The 16289-nt window shown below is 38.0% G+C and overlaps 1 protein-coding gene across 4 annotated transcripts in view; it reads left to right on the forward strand.

Moving 5' to 3' along the window:
* wnt5b (wingless-type MMTV integration site family, member 5b) overlaps positions 1-16289 on the forward strand; it is a 133545-nt gene that overhangs the window by 25025 nt on the left and 92231 nt on the right. For all 4 annotated transcript variants that reach the window (XR_012401423.1, XR_012401424.1, NM_130937.2 and 1 more), the window contains 1 exon segment: positions 11466-11529. The gene's annotated coding sequence lies outside the window, so the exon portion shown is untranslated.

Below are 16289 nucleotides of genomic sequence, written 5' to 3' on the forward strand. Positions count from 1 at the left end.
AGTAACAGATTAATTTTCTTACATAAGTTTAGCATAAATATTGTTCCCAAAAATATATGTGAAACGGGGGGATACTAAAGATGTTGTTAAGGCTCGGCGTGAAGAAGAAACAAAGTGTGGATCCAAACGCAGCACATAACGAAGATTTAATGAAATGAAGATTAACAAAACTAAGACAAAGCAAAACAAGGTCATGAAACACACCGACATCATAGAAGCAACAAATTAATAATCCACAACAAGAGGGAAACACAGACTAATATATATATATATATATAGAGTCTTGCTAATAATTAGAATATCCACCACATCTCTGTCTGTGTATGTTTGTGTGTGTATTTAAGTTGTTATATCTTTAAAAAAGATAAATATTTATCAGATCTGTAACAAAATTGGTCTTTTTACATATTATTTTAGGGGCAAAAGAAACCAGAAGGTATTATAAGGGGTTATACATCAATGACATACAAATCAGAAATCTGTTAATCAGCAATGCAAGCATGTTAATTTTTTTCAATATTGATCTCAAAATGGCCAAATACCAGCTAATATACTGGCCTATCACTCTCCTTAATGTTGTTTCCTTTCTTGCTCATAGTGTACTAGAGAGGCAGCGGTCTCTGTTGCACAGGCTGAGCTCAGGCAGCATGTGTGCGTGGGGATTTTTGCAGTTTAGTTAATAGTACATATCATATCTGGATTTCACACCAGCGCTCCCCGGGGATCCGGCTACACTCGCTGCAATTAGACTGACAGTGGGCAGGCAGACAGAGCCTCTGAGGAGCCCTAATCAGCCCTGAGAGCTCACTGCGGGACGGAGGGCCAGACCTGAAGAGGGACAGATAGAGTGTTCACTTTAAACCAGCTTCAGCTGTCCTGGCAGCAGATGAAGATAACTTCAGGACGAGAATCCAAAGTTATCATTGCAATGCGGGTTGATCCCTTATATAACAACAAAACAGAATAAATAGCTTTATAAATTTTGCATAATGATTGCATATATTTTATTGCATTTATATATTTTTAAGTATATACAGTAATCTTAAGAAGGTGAGTGTAGTTCAGTTTAAAACATTAAAACTATTTTTTAATGTTACTTAAAATAAATGTTAGTAAAAATAAAAAATAAAAATACAGTTAAATATTCCCCTACTGTGCAATAAACATGTGCAATACTTTCTTATAAGCATCTTGTATGCAGCACCTTATAGAAATATACAAACCAATACTTTCTCATACGCTTTATTACATAGCACCTTATAACCTGTACATATATAATAAATCTGTGCTTACGACTTAATATTTAGATCTTTTTGACTAACTGCATCTCTGTTTAATGTTTATCCTCTTTTTTTCATATGTATTTTGTGTTGTCACTTCATGGAAGCTTCTGTATTCAAAACAAATTGCTTGTGTGAGTGAAGCACACTTGGTAATAAAACTGATTTTGATCCTCAAAGGCAGACTGCAGTAAAATAATGTAAATTTTGCAGCATGGAACTTGATTCATTAATTGTTATTTATACTATTACATCATTATTTTATATTATTTAGTACTTTATGTTTTTGAAAGTGCAAAAACAGTTTGTTCAATGCATGCGCTCTAGGGATTTCCCCACCAATGTCAAGAGCGGGTCTATGCACTTGCAAAAAATACAGGTTGATGTAATGTCAAATGGTTATCACAGAATATACAGATTAAACCTTACATTCACCCCAAATACTCACTCTGATTCAGAAGTTTAAGTTGGAAATTTAAAGCTGGACGGACAAAATTGGTACCGATGGCATTAGGAATTTAAATGATGTAAGTGGCCATCGAAAGGGATTTCAGCCAAGCTCAGAAACGGCCAAAGAGGATTCAAAGCATCTCAGAAACATTGGAGAGGGAATCCAGGGATGAAAAGATTTGAAAGGATTTTGGATATATTAGGCTTTTTTTTGCTGCAATCATTATTTGGAAGAGCAGTTATGTTTACCATGGGGATTTGTGGCAGTGAGCGTGCGTCATAGATGTTTGCTTGTGTAATGCATGAATGCTGATAAACTCCTGTAGTGGTATAGACACTGTTTGTGGTCTCTCTCGTCCATGTATTTTGCAGGGCATCGGGGAAATGGTCAGAAAGAGCTTCAATGTTTCCCATGTCCGTCATGGCCCATGTCCTTCAGTACCACACATCTAAAAACACACACACACACACACACAGCCCTCCAGGCTCGCTCTCTGTATGACTTCCCTTTCCCGTTTACCTCTCCACACTCCACATTCCTGTACGCACCACTGTGATCAATCAGTTTCTCTGCCCAGCTGCCTGCGCTCCAGTTCTGCATGGCTACAGACGACGCTCGTGTTCTTGGTTCGGGCCCAAACACCAATTTGGGCCATTCCATTAGTAGCCTGTGAAGGGGGTTGTTCTCTGCGTGTGGGCATTTACCAGATGCTGCTGCCGCTGTGAGAGACGATCATCAATCTGGGTTCAGCTGGCAATGGATTTCCCCCCATTGCGGCCCACATTTGCTCAAACACACGCTCGCCTCTGGTGAATCGCTCAATAACTTTTGAACGATTAAAATCTCTGAAATATTAAGGAATTCATGCAGTTTAGTGCTTTCAACTGTTTTCGTGTCCTTGCTGTTGTTGGGTTTAGTGAAAATTGTTTGGTGTTCTAGATGTTTGAGGGGTTGGTATGGTTTTTATTAGGAAAAGATTTAATCTTTGAAGATCCAATCGTACTTATTGTATGTTTTTGTACAAGCCTGGTGTTTGCAACACCAAAGTCCTGGGTTTGATTTTTAGGAAATGTGTGGAGTGATTAAATGTGGACATAGAATGCAATGAAAGCAGCTTTGGATAAAAGTCTGGTTCTTGTAATTCATGTCTTGCGTTCGATCCCTCAGGAATATGCAAACTGAGAAAATGTGTAATGCAGCTCAAGATGCTTTGTAAAAAAGCCCAGTGCTTGCAACGTGAAGGTCATGGGTTTGATTCCCAGGAACTGATAAACTCTGATATAACCTAATGCTTGGAATGCCAATGTCATGAGTTCAGTTCCCAGAAAAAGTCAGAATTGAGAAAATCGAATAAATCCTGGAGCTTGCAATGTGCAATGCCAATGTCATGGGTTTGATTCCCAGGGAATGTATGAAATGATAAAGCCTAGGGCCTGCAACCACAAGGTCATTGGTTTAATTCCTTCAGAATATATAAATTGGTAAAATGTATACATGTCAGTGCATGTTACAATACAATTCAATACATGTTGCTTCCAAAAATAAAAAAATAAAAATCCTGGTGTTTGTAAAACCAAGATCATGAGTTTGATTTCCAAAAATGTTGGTCAAATCTGATAAACCCTGATGCTTTGATGCTTTTACGGTTAACTAGTAAAACGTGTATTTTCAATACAATGCAAGTTGCTTTAAAAAAAGAACTGGTGCCTGCAACACTAGGATCAAGAGTTCAATTCCTGGTGAATGTATGAACTAATAGCGTCTTGTGTCTGCAATGCCAATATCACGGTTCAGCTCCCAGGGAATGTTGAACTGGTGGAATCTGATAAAGCCTGGTACTTACAAAGCCAAGTCATGGCTTCAATTGGTCTTACTGTATTTTAAGTGGCCTTAATTACTATATACTTACATGTATTGTTTTGTACTGTGCACTTATTGTATTTATGTTTTTTACATTGTGAAAATGGATCAGCATGTAATTATATCTGTAACTAATTTATGCAATTATATTTACAATTACACGGTTGACCCATCACTTACACCTTAACCTAACATTACCAATATCTCATCACAACAGCAGCATGATTGCTGTGCAATACAATATTAAAAATGCTTGTTTTATGTAAGAATCTAGTAGTTAAGGCCACTTAATAAAAAGTTAAAATCCTAAAGAATGTACTGTATGAAATGGTAAAATGTGTATGTTAGTTTGCAAGAAAACCTAGTGCTTGCAACATCAAGCTCAAGTGATCAAGTGAATAAATTAACTGATCAAATGCACACCTTGAATTCTGTCAACCTCTCAATGCATCTATGCACATTTACTATTGTAACTTGATGAAAACAATGCTTATCAGTGCGGGATAGAGGCAGTCTCTTCCTTTTCTTCCTGTCTCTCTCGATCTGTCAGTCTTCAAACTGTCTCTTGCCCACCTAAGCAGTGCTGTATCGTCCGCTGTGGGGATGAGGGAGGGTGTAAGTGAGCGAGCGAGCCGACTCTGGGTGGCTGCCAGGTCTAGATCTGTGGAGGCTGGAGCAGAGGGGAGGGCAGGTGGAGAAGAGCCAGCCTCCCCAAGCAAGAGAGGTCAGAACTGGGCAGCCATCTCCCGAGAGCCGCGGGAGAGAGAGCCGAGTCTGTGTGGAGGAGGAAGAGGCAGGCAGTGGAGCGCAACGCTGCAGAGAAGAGTAACAAACATCCTGACACTCAACACACAGACAGAGACTTGCTCTAGCTTTGTTTCCATCCACATATTTCTTTGCACATTTTTGGAATATGGCATGAAAGAAATTGCTTGATGGAAATGCCAAGATGTGCATAAAATCTGAAAATATGCATAATAAGTGCGCACAACTGAATAGGATAAGCCAGGGGTGCCTATTCTTAGTCCTGGAGGGCTGCTGTCCTGCATAGTTTAGCTCCAGTTTGCTTCAACACACCTGACTGGAAGTTTCTAGTATACCTAGAAAGAGCTTGAATACCTGGGTCAGGGGCCGGTTGCACCAGCAGTGCGTAAGTTACAACGCAGCCTAGTTGTGACTTAAAGGGACATTAAGTTACAATTTACACACTACTAAATATTTTTGTGTTGCACCACTGAACTTAGTTTAAATGTAACACGAAATAAATAGTTACAGCAGCCTCTTCCTATTTATAACGTTAGAAAAGAGATGACCATGAGATTAGTTTACATAGAGGTATTCGCGATTATAATAAAGAACGATCTCCCTCTACTCACAACGTTATTTTCCTTTCCTATTTTTTATATATTTTTTGGTTTGTAAAAAAAGTTTCATTTTCGTTCAAGGAGTGTTTTTTGTAAATTTTTTGCATCAATTAAAATGAGAATTTTTTATGACTGAATTATTCTCCCTGCACTTTTCTCTTTCCCATGTAGGATATAAAAAAAATTCAAGTTTAATGTTTGATAACTTCATGTGTATTTTGCGTGCATTCATGGCTCAAGATGCAGATATGTGTGTCTGTTATTAGTGACTGACTGTAATGTACTATAAAAATGTAATTTATCATTTAATTTTCATAGGAAAGTTATATATAGATGTGTTAGTTGCAGAATTTTAAGGCAGTTTATTGATTTAAATGCTTTTTATTGGAAATTACTTAATTCAATGCGACTACGCATGACTTTACAAAGAGCTTACAACCTACTATCTTCCGTGTGCCTCACAAACTAGCTAGTAGTTACTAAGCCCCTAGTGTGGACTTTATGTTCCAGTTTAAGAAAGAAATTACTGCTGGTGCAACCCTTCCCCAGTGTTTAGTTGGGGTTGAAACTAAAATTATGTAGAACACCGGGATCGACTTTGGGCACCCATAGGATACATTTTTTATGCAATAAAACAAAATAAGCATTGACTATGATGGAAACACATTCAGTGGACAAATTCTAGTATGCACAACATTAAAGTCATGTGATTTTTTTTCAACAGATCATGTGGTGGTAAAAATGGATGTGATGGACAGCAAAAAAATGGACAAGCCACATTGTAAAACATCTGAAATGTTGTTTTGATCATTCAAAAATCTCTCTGCCAAGGTCTATCATCAAAGCGGTTCAGTATTATTACATTCAGAAATGCGTAGAGCGTCTGTGTTCCTAAAAACACATCCTTTAAAAACCACTGTGCATTCATTGCGTTTCATGTTAGGCGATGCAAGTGATATATTATAAAAAGAAAAAAGGTGGCTTCTACCACAACAAATTCCATATTTATTGTTGATATTTGCCAGCAGTTTATCAGGAAGTGACAATTTGACTCTTTGACTTATTGGATGGAAACCCTGCTATTAGCAAATGTCTTATGTATGTTTTGCACATAAATTTATTTTGCATCTATGGATGGAAACAGCTTGTGTGTGTGTGTGTGCTTCTCTAATTGGATGAAAAGCACTTGAAATAGTACGCAAGATTTTAAAGTATTTGAAAGTTTAGGATTGGTGCTCAGACCTTGAGAAGGAACGGACGCTGGAGTAAGTGTGTGTGTGTGTTTGTTAGAGGCAGAGAGAGCCTGAAGGTCTGTGAAAAGGGGCTGCTGAGTGCAGTTGCTACTGGAACAGGCCGTCCACACACTAATCTGACTGCGCTGGAGGGCGAGGACACAGGAATGTGGTGAAGGAAGCGGAGAGAATAAGAGAGAGACAACCAGAAACAGCACATTGAATGTAGAGTGTAATAATCGTCTGAGATGTGTAGGGGGAAACGGCATAAACCTGATCAGCATGGCTCATCAATATTAATGAGGTGGCTCAACATTCCTCCACTAGTGGCAAGTTATTGGTTTGGTAGATGAGTGTATGCTAAGATATAGGATTATAGTGTTGCTTGTAGGTGTATTTAGTTCACTGGCAGAATGGCATTTTCTGGATCGATTACATGAGCAACATTTAGGTGTACGTTCATCCAAAAAATATAAATCGTCTAATGGATGTTGTCAGTAGTGTGGCAATAAAGCACAGCTTGCACTGAAATCACTGAAACTGTCGATGAGGAATGAGGAAAACGAATCCTAAAATGTAACAATAATTTACTTAAAATTGGAGGGTTGTGGAAGGCACAATTAGACTGCTAATGTATAAAAGCAAGCTTACTATATGCAAATTATATGCAAATATCCCAATTTTATCATCACTTTTTGTTTAGAGTCAGTGTGGGTGGGAGTTTTTTTACTCAGATTTAATTTTAAAGGGATTGTTTACCCAAAAATGATATGTTCTCACCATTTATCTTTATGTGGTTCCAAAGTTTTCTTAGAATTTTTGTTGTTGTTGCTGAACACAAAAGAAGATATTTTGAAAAATGTTGGAAACCTGTGACAATTGTCTTCCATAAAAGGAAAAAGCATATATTATGGAAGTGAATAGTTACAGATGTTCAGATTTTGAAAAAGAAAGTGAAGGATAAGTAAATGATGACAGAATGTTTCAGTTTTATGTAAACTATCCAGTGGTGGAGTACTGAAAAATCATACTCAAGTAAAAGTACCATTTCTTGCCTAAAAATATACTGTGAGTAGAGTAAAAGTATTTGTTGTAAATTTTTACTCGGTATGATTAAAAAGTAAAGCTTTCAAAAGTACTCAAAAGTAGTGAGTAGTATTACGTTGTGTAAAGCTGATGCGTTTACTTGTAATTTGTGCATATGTATGTAGACGTAACATTCTGAAGTGCATTTAGTTATTGCTCTGCAGGCACACAACGTCATAAGACATCAACATTATGTTAGATTTAGATTGTGATGTCAGGTGACCACAGTTCAATGTCTAGCCAGCGTCTAAGTACGTTATTTTGATGTCCAATAATGACGTCAAATGACGTTGATATTTGGTTGACTTTAGGTTGTGTTGGAAAGTGACCAAAATCCAACGTCGAGCCAACATCTTAATCCAACGTCACATTGATGTCAAATACTGACATTTATTTCTCAGGTTTGGCAACCAAAATCCAACCTGTGAAAGACGTCATACTGGTAACGTCACCATAACGTCAAGCTGTAACATCATTATACATTGATATTTGATTGGTTTTAAGTTGGACGTTGGCCTGATCTTGAGTTCTGATGTCAACATGATTTTCATTTCCAAACAAAAAGCTACGTCTCCACGACACTCAGGTACAACGTCATTCTAACGCCATATTGAAGTCTTGTACCTGCTGGGTGTTTCGGTTGCCATACAGTAAACATCTGTCATCTTGTCATCAGTGACATGCATCTAAACAGTCTCTGGGTCAATGCGTGTAAAAATGTTGGACATCTTCTTGGACACTTTTAATGCTTCCAAACAGTTTGCTTCAATTATAAATCGGCCATGTCTTGAGGTTGTTCATTATGATGCCATTTATGTAATTAGTTACTTTACACCACTGGAACTATCCCTTTAAAATTCATTAGCTATCAGTGTCAGAAAGAAATGGTAGATAGAATGAAAGAATTTGGACAGCATAACTTCAACATAATTGGGAAACTCATAGACTTGCTGTCACGTGTCTCTGTGTCAGACTTTATTTAGAAACTTTTGGAGTTGTGCTGTCACGTAACTGTGCTGGATATCTGCATGTGGTCTTTCTGTGCACGAACAAACAGACGGCCAGGAGGCAGTTGGACATGCACACATCTGTTGTCTGTCGTCAGGCAGAACTCTCCTTCTGTTTCAGCAGTCAGCTCGCTTTCATTTAGCTTTTTGTGCAATTTGTTTGTTGCGGTAGACGTTAGACATCACTAAGAGGAAAGGAAATATCTGCAGTGCCGGTCATTTGTTTATGGCTAAATTACCTATTTTGCAGTTTTGAGTACTTTGTCATGCTCAGATACAGACTCTGGCCAGATACTCGGTATGTTTACCAACAGCCAAATAGCTATCTGGCCAGTGATTTAGTATGTTTACATTCTGCTAGTGATATATAGCAACCACTTCTCAACTCTTTGATTGCTGATGGATAAAATCAAGGGCCACGTTAAAATATTTGTACGCATTATTTTATTGAAAGGAGGTCTCTTTTAGGAAATACAATTGCAAAAAGCATTGCATAAAAACAAAAGTAGATGTTTTGGTGTATGAAATGCGTATAGTGTGCGTGATACACATTTATTCATTAGCACAGTAACAATTAAGAATAGAGTAAATGGTATTTTCCTTATTGTTATTTTTTTCGTGATTTATTTTTTAATAATGGCCAGACTGGCTCAAGCTAGTAGAAAGGGAACAGTAACTCAAATAACCACTCGTTACAACCGGGGTATGCGGAAGAGCATCTCTGAATGCACAACACGTCCAACCTTGAGGCAGATGGGCTACAGCAGCAGAAGAACCACTTCTGTCAGCTAAGAACAGGAAACTGAGGCTACAATTCACACAGGCTCACCTAAATTGGACAATAGAAGATTGGATAAACATTGCCTGGTCTGATGAGTCTCGATTTCTGCTGAGACATTTGGATGGTTGGGTCAAAATTTGGTGCTAAAAACGTGAATGCATAGATCTATCCTGGCTTATATCAAATGTTCAGGCTGGTGGTGGTGGTGTAATGGTGTGGGGGATATTTTCTTGGCACACTTTGGACACATTAGTACCGATTGACCATTGTGTCAACGCCACAGCCTACCTGAGTATTGTTGCTGACCATGTTCATCCCTTTATGACCAGTGTACACATTTTTTGATGGCTACTTCCAGCAGGATAACGCACCATGTCATAAAGAGTGCATCATCTCAGACTGGTTTCTTGAACATGACAATGAGTTCACTGTATTTAAAGGGCCTCCACAGCCACCAGATCTAAATCCAATAGTGCACCTTTGGGATGTGGGGGAGCTTTAGATTCGCATCATGGATGTGCAGCCATCAAATATGCAGCAACAGCATGATGCTATCATGTCAATATGGACCAGAATCTCTGAGGAATGTTTCCAGTTTCTTGTTGAATCTGTGCCATGAAGGATTAAGGCAGTTCTGAAGGAAAAATGAGGTTCAACCCGGTACTAGTAAGGTGTATCTAATAAAGTGGCTGGTGAGTGTAGATTGAAGGCAAAACTGGACAAATGCTACTTAAAGGTAAAAAATATATATATAAAAAAACTGAATAAAAAATGTAATAAAGATAATGAAAATGAAATATTGTTAAAATAGCTAACTGACATTTTTGGTAGATGAAGAAACCATTTAAACAATCTACAGCAATGTTTTCCATTGTAAACATGCGATTAAATGCATTTGGCCAACCTGCAAAAAGCGCCACCTACTGGTATTTTCCTTAACAGGTCAAGCAGGAAATGTATTAATTCTGAAAACAATTTATTTGTTTTTCAGTTACTTTTTCACGGCTGTGAGTTGCATTAAGTTTTAGTTTTTCATATTTGTTATATTCAGTTTTTACGAAAATGTGATTTGACCAATCATTTTAGTCTCCGTTTTAGATTTAGTTTATGAAAATAACCTTGGCTTGGAGGAGGAAGGCGAGAGCTGGGATCTCATCTGGAGGTGTGAGTTTGGAGGAGCTGATGATGAAGTGTGGGAGCGAGTGATGAATGTGTGTCAGAATTAAGAGAGCCTCGGGGAGCAGGATGGATCAGACCGGCCATGGCCTTGGGCTTTCTCTCAGAGCTAATCTTTTTCAGAGAGAGAGAGAGTAAGAGAAGGACAGATGCTTCGAGCAGAGCACTTTATTTTTCATTTTTGTGTGTTTATTAGGCCTTGCCACTTTTGCTTTGAGCTGTTTTTCTTTTACTCAAACACTCGCCAACTTTTTTCATTACCACAGTGGCCTCAAAAATGTTTCGAGACATCTCAAGCTGCTCTTGAAGGTGTTTGAACGTCCTTGAAATTTCGTGAAGTTATGTAGCATTTATTCTATTTTATTAAATAGCTCAAGCAACAATAGAATTTTACTGTGCTCTCAAACCTTTTAAACTTATAAAAACATGTGGTCATGTGTATACATGTTATTATTGAAACATGGCCCCTGTCAATTAAAAAAAAACAATTCTACGTCACGTTGCAGTGCGCCTCAAACTCACTGGGATTTGGGTCCTATTTTAACATCAGGAGATTTTTTAAAGAGAGACTTGTGTTTATATTAATCCAATATGACTGTGGATGCACTATACCTACACACAGTTCTGTCCAAACAGCTTACAAAATTTGATTTTCATCATGGGTGTCCTATAAGTTTTGTTAAGAGATAGAAAGAGTTAAAAAAAAAGCAAATGAGAAGTTTCTTATTGTCATATAGCTGCAAATGTTGACATGATTTTCATTAACTATAATAACCCAGTTATAAACAATTCAATACTTTCCACCTGAATGGGGACTTATTCTTATCTCCATATGTCAGGCACGTGCACACATAGGGCTCAACCTGTGCAGTGCACATGCCCTTTTTATTCTTGGATAGAAAGTGCCCCCGCGACGCGGCACACTCTCGGTCCCGCCCTTCAGTAGGCGCGCGACAACACCGCTCTTGAGTACACGCGCGACAACACCGCTCTTGAGTACGCGCGCGACAACACAGCTCTTGAGTACACGCGCGACAACACAGCTCTTGAGTACGCGCGCGACAACACAGCTCTTGAGTACGCGCGCGACAACACAGCTCTTGAGTACGCGCGCGATAACACCCCCAACAAACAACCCCCCCACCCCCCCCCCCCCACCATTCTTCAAAAAATGTATCCTGCACATGCACTTTGGAAAAGCTCTAATGTATTAATGTGCTCCTTTCAGGTGTGCAAAGCCATCTTTCCCTGAAGTCTTTCCTATTGACGGACAAGCTGTTCAACCAATAAAGGTAAAATCCTTCTTTTTTCCTCAAAGTATAGCATACTTGCCAGAAAAAATGCCACTATATGCTGATATCCTACTATGCTAATATAAAACTAAGTCAGTATGAGGAGAACTGACTGGCATCCATTAAAAATCACTTTGACATCAATGATTTTTGTCAAAAATTGTTGCCCAAATTGCTCTGTAAATTGCAGCTGCCATTTGCTTTGGTAGTTTTGGTCATGTTATAACACTGCTTTATTAATCCCATATTTAAATCAGTCCTCCTTTAATCACTCTGTGAAAACAAAGAGAATTCAGTCTGGGGTTTGTCAGATAAAAGTGTGTCTGTGTGTGTGTGAGTTTGTGCGTCTTTATGTGTGTGCATCATGTTTGTGAATCTTTGTGGGTGCATGTATGTGTGTGCGCTTGCCCTTCTGTCTGTGCCCGGCACTTGAGGAAATCATGGGTTTGTTCTCTCAGGGACGACACACACTGTTAGTGCGTTTGCAGCGTGTTCTGTCAGAAAAAGGTGTTCTGATCGGACATAGTCTTCACAGTGGGAAATAACAGCGTGAGAGAGAAGCGGAGAGACAGAGCGAGCAAGAGAGGAGGAGGAGGAGAGAGAAAAAAACAGAAGCAGTGGGTGTTTGGAGAAAAGTCACCTTGACGGCTCTATTTAAAAAGAAGCGTTCAGAGGACCTTGGGTATTGAGCAGTTTTAGTCTAATTGTTTTTCACAGAAAGAGCTCGGCTGGAAAAAACACAAGGGAGGGCTTACGTGAGACAGAGAGAGGGAGGAAGAGAGAATCACACAGTTTTGTTCATGTCCTGCATTTATACTGAGCCGCAGGAAGGGTCTGAGACCCCGAGGAGCACACCGGTAAAGGTCAGCACCTTCAAAAGGACGGTCAGCTGCTGAAGACGCACGAAGTACAATTACATGCCGTATAAAAGTTCAAACTAAATGACTAATTTGTCTTTTTAAAATGTCACAAACGCGTTAGTGCAGTGATTCTCAACCTCATTTGACTCCAAAGTCCAACCGTTGTCAAACACAAATACAGATTGCTTTCTATTAACAGAAACCTGGAGAGTCGCATTAAATTGACCTCAGTTCATGATTCTGGAAGTTTTAAGAACTGCACTTACATTAATGCAGATAAAATATTGTGGAAATTCTGTTTGACTATTTGTTTTACTCTTTTTTTATTCAATTGTTTTCCATTAGATTGTTTTAACAAATCAATTAACATTCATCCTCTATGCTCAGACAATAAACTTGTCCCCACAAGTATAGCAGTGCAAGTATTTTTGGCCATATTTTTTGTACCTATGAGCAAAAGAGCTCGTAAATCTTATATATAATTATTGAGTGTTTAGAAAACGTAAAAATGAAAAATGTTTCCTGTGAGGGTTTAGTTTGGAGATGGGGGTGGGGCATAATATACAATATTTACTGTAAAAAAAATAAATCTGTCCCATAAAGTCCCCTTAAAGGTAGGTGTGCATGTGTGTGAGTGTGTTTTCATACATTTGGAAAAGCAAAGTAGCACTTATCTTGCTCACAGTAAAAAATAAAAGTTGAGTTAAATTAAAATATTAATGCAGCCGTCTGCAAAGAAATTATTAGTTTATTAAGCTTTAGTGGTTGAAGTTGAACCAAATTATTTTTTAAGTTGTCTGAAATCGCTGGTTTTAGTCTAGGATACTTTATTGAATAATTTGGCACAACTTCAACCACTGAAGCTTAATAAACTCAAAATTTCTTTGCAGCCGGTTGCTTTAATATTTTAACATTTATTTTAATAAATATTTTAATATTTAACGCAACTTTTTATTTTTTATTTTTACAGTTGTTAATGCTCAAGTGAAGAAATCAAAGTTCAAAGTCTCCTCAACTCCTCAACAATTTTTTATTTTCATTGAAAAAACAGTTTCAAACATGCAGTTAAATTGTTTTCATGAGTAAACTCAGTCAACTCTGAGCTCAAAAATATGTCCACCTAACTTACAGTTTTAAACTGAGTTGGGTTTTGAAGACATTAGGACAGTAAATGAGGAGGAAAAAGGAATTGAACTCTAAATTATCCAATCCATTTATCTGACAATAAATATCAGACATTACAAATCTCAGCGGAATTTAAAAATAAATCTCTACCATCTTTTACAAAGAGACGAGCAAAATGAAAGTAAAGGGGAGAGGAAGGAAAGTAAATGTGATGGGAAGATCTACTTAAAAGCAGCTGTGGTCAAGCATGCTGAAACGATTGTATGCAAATAGATAAATAGGTGCAACATAACAATGGAAAAGCAAACGCAAGATTGTGTTCATGTGCTCCTGTTTGTGTCATCTTGTTTTTTTGCAAACCGACTAAACCGATCAAGGTTCACTTGATCCTATGTTTCATGGGTCATGTGTTTTAGGACATGTTGGCACTCAGGATATGTTATTAACATCCATCTCTGGTGATTTGATCACATGAGTTCAGCCAAGACATTGCTGTTTACACCTAGTAGCGACATGCTTCTGCAATGGGTCTCCTCTGAGCATGTGTGATCAGATTTCAAAGACATGCTCTGTAATTCTGTGGTCACATACATCATGTACTATGTCAACATTTCAATGCATGCTGCTAAAACACAAATGCAGGAAAAATACACTGGAAATCACCACACCGTCCTCCAAAATACTTAATAGATAACATTGCAAAACAAAATGTGGTCACACTTTATTTTGATGGTACATTTGTTGATTTTAAGTTACATTGAATCTACTTGACAATTAATTCTCATTAAATAGACTAGTTAGCTTGGGGATAAGTTGGGGTGTAAGTTGACATGTACTTACAAAGTTTCTTATAGTCAGTTGAACGTCTGTAATGTCAGTATCAACAGATATTAAGCAGACAGTCTATTGATACTGTCCATCAAATGGACCATCAAAATAAAGTGTTACCCAAAATGTTGCATCTATGTTAAACAATCTTCTGCATTAAAGAGTTAGTTTTCCTTTAAATTAATATTCTGTAACCCTTCACTCACGCTCATATTGCTCTAAAACTATAAGACTGTAGGTATGTAAACCTACACAAATTAATCTTCATTATTTTTGGAATGACTTATCATGACAGGCATACATTTTAATAAAGCCATTTCACTGTAGTTTTCTTTATTTTTAATTATCAAATGATGACAAATCTGTGATGAAAACCAGTATATTTTGAGATAATCTCCTCTTGTAATTCACATATTTAAATATCAGCTCTTCCTACAGTTTTAGATTAGCTTGTCGCTTGTTTGGTGCGGTGATATTGTGTAGTTTGGATGCATCGTATCGTGGTTTATGTGACCAGATCACAAAACATGATGTTCTCTCTTTGAACATTATCCCCATTCACTTGTGCCAATCCCGAACGCTTTCCATATCTGCCCAAGGCATCCATCATAAAGCCTCAGCATGCCTCTCCAGTGTCCACAGCGGATCTCTTCTGTTTACAACAAGCTTTTCCCATATGCTTCCAGCCACAGGGGGCTGATGACAGTGCGTAGGCTGCAGGACAGACAAGTGTCCTGCCTCCCCTTAGCGTGAAATCAGCAGACTCCACGGAGCCGCTGACATTGGTCATGGAGGGATTGCTGGGAATGAGGACGTGTGTGGGGGGTCAGGTGGACAACAGGTGCCATGCGACCCATAATCCTGTGTTATTTCACTTTAACGTCTCTGTTTCTCTTTGGGCTGACTTTTAAAGCAGGGAGATTGGCGTCACCCTGGAGCTGGCCCAAAGCCGGGGCTCATTAGCACCTGGTTCTCCCCTGACCTGGAGCTCCTTCAGCAGGGGAACCAGCCATCCTGATCCCCTTGTGGCCTAAAGTGCTAAACACGCATTTTTGTCTTCTCGATGAAACTGCGGAAATATGTCAGCAATAATAGATTTGGACTAAATCAGGGGGATTTGGATCGTTTGCATGATTGCATAACGTATTTTTAGAGTGTTTTAGGAGGTTTTGCTTTAGAGACGAGATATTCTGCTTAAGGATAATATAGCAACTGATATTAAAAATCTACACAGTTTTATCTAAATATATGTGAACAACAAAAGGTGGTGCATGGTTATTATATTAAATTAAAACCTTATGTTGTTACTTGTAAGATAAATACAGAAAAAAAAATATTGTCATTTACTTTAAATAAGAACTAAAATGAAATGCAGATTGATTGAAAACATTCAGACCAGGGTTGTCAAACTCAGTTCCTTACACTTACCTAGAGGTTTCAAACATGCCTAAAGGTCTCAATTAGTTTGATCAGGTGTGTTTAATTAGGGTTAAAGCTAAACTGTGCAGAGCTCTGGCCCTCCAGGAACTGAGTTTGACACCCCTGGTCTACAGTACATGCTTTCAATCGATCTGCATTTAATGTGAATTCTTATTTTAATTACATGTGTTTGACACAAGTAATGTAGACCCTTTTAAAAACAGTTCATACTTTTAACTATTCACAATTATTCCAAAATATTCACCAGAGATACCTTTCAGGATTTGAAATAAAATCTGAAATCATTCCTTCATTCATTCATTTTTTGTACGACTTTGTCCCTTATTTGTTTGGGGTCACCATAGTGGAATGAACCGCCAACTATTCTGGCATATGTTTTATGCAGCGGATGCTCTTTCAGCTCCAACCCAGTACTGGGAAACCTTTCAGAACTAGAATATATAAAAAAATAAACTAAATTTTAAGGCATAAAGTTAAAGTTAAACATACTAAAATCACGAAAATTGA

Source organism: Danio rerio, chromosome 4, assembly GCF_049306965.1.
Source record: "Danio rerio strain Tuebingen ecotype United States chromosome 4, GRCz12tu, whole genome shotgun sequence".
NCBI classification, from domain to species: Eukaryota; Metazoa; Chordata; class Actinopteri; order Cypriniformes; family Danionidae; genus Danio; species Danio rerio.